The 4,712-nt window shown below is 44.9% G+C and overlaps 1 long non-coding RNA gene across 1 annotated transcript; it reads left to right on the top strand.

Moving 5' to 3' along the window:
* Positions 1–799: 799 nt before the first annotated feature.
* LOC120660100 lies at positions 800–1,780 on the top strand. The gene is made up of 2 exons (XR_005669348.1): positions 800–1,043; positions 1,310–1,780. It is a non-coding gene; the product is annotated as an uncharacterized LOC120660100 (long non-coding RNA).
* Positions 1,781–4,712: the final 2,932 nt, after the last annotated feature.

Here is a 4,712-nt window from a genome sequence, read left to right as displayed (position 1 = left end):
TTTAAGAAGGTTGTGTGTTCCTTCTCAGTCATTGGACCTTTTGTTTTCATATGCTGACTCATGTAAGTGCCCCAGTTTGTGCAGTTAACCTTGGAAGACAGTTTGAAGGGGACTTCTGCCATTTTGTGAGCAGCAGGATTGGGAGAACTAATGTCTAGGCCAGTGATCATGGTGATATCCAGCAGAGTAATGGTCATGGGTCCATGACCAAAAAGGAAGCAGTTCAGAGCATCAGACCAGAAATAGCCGATGGTTTTCAGAAGATTTTCATCTTTGTCAAGTGGAGACAATGATAAGCTAAGTGCATCGGCTATGTTCAAATCCTGCCATAAGGGCATGTGAGCTTTTGCTACTCTGCTGTACCATGTAATCCAGCTCTCGGGGGGATTAGGCCAGGCTCTTAAGCAGTCGGCCCAGAGGTTCAGATCGATGTTTTGACTCACAAAAGGGATCCTATTTGCTTGACAAGAGATCAAATCTATGGGATTTTCATGGGTTCGTGGGCCAAGACAGAAAGATTTTGGGTTAGAAGGATGCGGCAGAAGGATGTCTGACACCTGAAGTTCAGAAATTCAGAAGTATGCGTATGGTGTCAAGTTTCAAAGTTTTAGTTTCAGAGGCTTGGTAAGCTGAAGAAAACTAAAAGATTAGGCCGAATATTACCTTCAGGCCGCAGATTGCCGCATCGTCGGTCGCTGAGCTTGTCGTCTGAGCTGCAGAATCTGCCATGGTTTAGATCTGTTGACTTAGGGTTTGATTGCTGTAGGCTCTGATTCGAATTCTGGCTGCTTGGAGACTTTGATGAGAAATTTGAGCCTGCGGGTCCTATAAGGGAATGTTCTACCTGTCTTGTGTTTGAATACTTCAATGAACTTTGGGGAGTAGTCTTGGATGTTGACGACTATGCTGATTACTATGATCCTTCTTACGGCCTGGATGGAGATGATGAGACTGATTTTGAAGTGCACGATAGGTTGATTGGCAAGAGGTTGCGCAGGTACCTGAAGATGGAATAAAAGTGAGATCAACCTGGATGTTATGAGGTATATCGATCATGTTGTGTCCTCTAGTTAGCATAAATCTCTTCACTTTCTTTGCTGTGCTTGGGCACAATTCTCTGCGTGTTAATTACTTAAAGTAGTGCAGAAAATTTGCTTTGGTTTCCACGTTCCAGGCATCATTGTGCTGAAAGCCACTTCATTCTGTGTTCTGCTCTTTCTTGTTATCAAGTGTTCATCTTACCAGAATGTGACTTGTGGATATGATTTGCTTCAAGTATCCTTAGACAATTCTCGGTGTTAATGATCAGATGACCAAAACAAGAAGATATGGTATTGATATTCATCTTTTGCAAAGCGTGGGCGGTGGTGCATTATCTGTAATGGAGAAGCGAATTAGTTGCAACTTGAAGGCCAAATTGGGGTGGTGGTCATCTCCAGTGTTCGGAAGGTGTTTATTTGGGGTGGATAAATCAACTGAAAGAACCAAAAGGTCTGTCCTTAGACAATGGGCTCAGAAGTCAGAAGGCACCCAGCTACTTATTCAAAAAGGTTGCAACTCTTGGATGGCAGCATTTCAAATCTGGACATAGATGTCACTGTAACTGTTTAAAATTTACTAGTCCACTCCTCTATTTTTTTACCTTCCACGTTCATTCCCTATCCCCTGCATGTACTGGTTTTTGTACTTCAGCATAAAGAATAAGTAGATTTATAAGTTTTTGTACTTCAGCATAAAGAATAAGTAGCAGATGATTTGTAAGTCTATGGGAGCTGCTTTATGTATAAAATATATAAGCACTACTATAGAACCTATCATTGCAAACACCACATCACTGCCGTTTTAGTTCAAACCGGCACTGATACGGATCCAAATGTAACCGGCGGTGATATTTGGCATCACCGCCGGTTCGTAACACGTTCTGGCGGTGATAAGTTCAAAAGGCATCACCGCCAGGTCGTATTACGAACTACGAACTGATGGTGATGCAAGCTCCCTATTTCTCTTTTCCTTAGTGTCCCTATCATTTCTCTCTCGCCCCCCTCTCTTCTAGTTGCCTTTCTGTCTCTCCCCATGCACGGTCCTATCTGGATCTCTCCCTCCCCTCCCATCCTAACTCCCGCCGCCAGCTCCCTTCCTCCCATGCCGCCAGCTCCCCTCCTCTCCGCCTGGCTTGCTCCTCTACCCTCCCACTGTTGGTGATATGCCCAAGAGCCCATCATCACAATACGGTTTAAAGGCCCAAGTGGATATTGATCCAAGAGGGATTAGGGTTACTAATGGGCCTATGAGATAGAAGCCCATTAGTACGCCCTATATATATGAGGGAGGGGCTAGGGGGGGCGATGACCTGAGCCGCGCCACCTCCCTAGCCGCCGCCCCTCCCTCTCTCTCGGCCGCCGCCCTTGCCGTGCGTGCGGTGCTAGCACATCGACGCCTGGCGTTTCATCCCCGTACGTGTGGACTCTGTGGAGGCGCTACTGCGACTGCTGCGCTGATCGGCTGCTGGGATCAAGTACGAGGAGCTCGGTTCGTGGGACGTGATCGACTACTTCCTCTACATCGACGCGCGACTTCTTCCGCTGCGCTGCGCGTCTAGTGGTAACGATCTATGATCTTCTACTCGCAAGTATCTTGGGTATATGCGGTAGTGATGCTAGCGTAGCCTACCCGTTTCCCTACAGTGGTACCAGAGCCATCTTGCGTAGTTTTTGGTCTGGATCTTTTGCATATAGGTGATATATTGTTGTAGTAGATTGGATCTATTACTTTTGTACGGTTTGATTAGATCAATTGGTCATAAGGGGTTAAAACTGGAGCGAGTTGATTGCGCGGCATGTGACAAAAGATTAGTTTGTGTTCTTTCTCTGTTATGCATACGACATGTCCCTACCGGCTGGAATCACCATCGGGACTAACTGTGTGCATAGTCAGCAGATTGAACCAACAGATCGAGGTCATGTGTAGATGCAGTCTTCTCAAGTGCAAAGTTTGCACGGTCAAGGTGATTGACCTAGTGAAAATTGAGGCATTATGAATGGCTCGGATTTGAGGTGATGCGATCACTCTGATGAGATTTTCATAGGGATTCCATAGATGCGATCTGTGTAATTCCGTGAGGTTTTCAGGGCGCTGCCCTGAGACCCGCGGGGGGCGGGACCGCCGTTGCTTTCTCGCTGTAGCGGCTTCTCAAGCGCTACTTTGGTAGAACACGTCGTACGCCTAACTTGTTTTTGCAGGGTGTGATGTGAATGGTATGGCCTCAATGTCATGTGATGATGTATGTGATGATTTGTGCGGCCTGCGTGTCGCAAGTTAACACAACCGGGTTGAGGTTGCACCATTATTGTATAACGACCTACGTGTCGACTTGTGATGTTTGAATCCTCATGTAATTATTTCACTAGCTATTAGATGTAGTAGCTTAGTATCTTTTCATGGAGGCTTCAATCATGATGGCAATGATGATCACCACAAGACAGGACGGATGGCAATGGAGGTCACCTTGGAGCCATGGCGATGGTGCCCATTGTGATGCAAGAGGCCATACTATTCACAATATAATATGATTATATGCTTGTGATGTTTATTTTCCTGTCATACTATTCTTTCATGCTTTTACATATGGTGGATGCTTTAATCATGATAGAATAGCTTCCCTCAGAAAAGGTTGAGTTTTTGATGCCTTTTACCAATAGCTGCACCTATAAATTTTGATCGTTGTGTGGTAGGTTTACCAAAGTAGAGTACCCTCAGCTATCACTTTTGTATAGGGTGGATGTCGGACATTCACAAGCATAGTATTGGTTTACTCAGCAAAGCTATCAAAACAGTTTTGGGCTTTAAGGCATAGGGTTGGGGCCGGGGCATTGGATGCCACCCAACAAACAAGAGTCGCATAGAGATGTGATTAGTAATTTGTTACTTACATGTATCACTACTTTTCTAGCCGTGATGCTAAAGCTCACTAGAATTTTAGTGATTATGGATCTTGAACCACTATATGTCATTAGAGGGAAGATGACTTTGATATAGTAGGTTGTCTTTTGTTAAATCAGTTAATGAAAGTCTTTACATAAACTTAGTGCTGAAATCTTGCTTTACTTTAATGTTGTAGATCATGTCTGCTAGTAACAATTCCGCTTTCAATTTGCGTTCTGTTCTTGAGAAAGAAAAGTTGAATGGAACAAACTTTATTGATTGGTACCGCAACCTGAGAATTGTTCTCAGGCAAGAGAAAAAGGAGTATGTTCTTGAGCAGCCATATCCTGATGATCTCCCTGATAATGCAACTGCTGCTGATCGCAGAGCTTATGAGAAGCACTGCAATGACTCACTTGATGTCAGCTGTCTGATGCTCGCCACCATGTCCCCTGATCTGCAGAAGCAGTATGAGCATGCGGATGCTCATACCATGATCGAGGGGCTGCGTGGGATGTTTCAGAACCAAGCCAGGACTGAGAGGTTCAATATCTCAAAATCCTTGTTTGCGTGCAAGCTGGCAGAAGGTAGCCCAGTCAGTCCTCATGTGATCAAAATGATTGGTTACATTGAGACTTTGGATAGACTTGGTTCTGAACTTCACCAAGACTTGGCTACTGATGTTATTCTCCAGTCGCTCCCGGCGAGCTATGAGCCTTTTATCATGAACTTTCAGATGAATGGCTTGGATAAAACATTGAGTGAGTTGCATGGGATGCTAAAAACAGCAG

This window comes from Panicum virgatum, chromosome 2N (genome assembly GCF_016808335.1).
Source record: "Panicum virgatum strain AP13 chromosome 2N, P.virgatum_v5, whole genome shotgun sequence".
Taxonomy (NCBI): domain Eukaryota; kingdom Viridiplantae; phylum Streptophyta; class Magnoliopsida; order Poales; family Poaceae; genus Panicum; species Panicum virgatum.
Note: the sequence above shows the minus strand (reverse complement) of the source record. Positions and strands in the feature narration are given on the sequence as shown.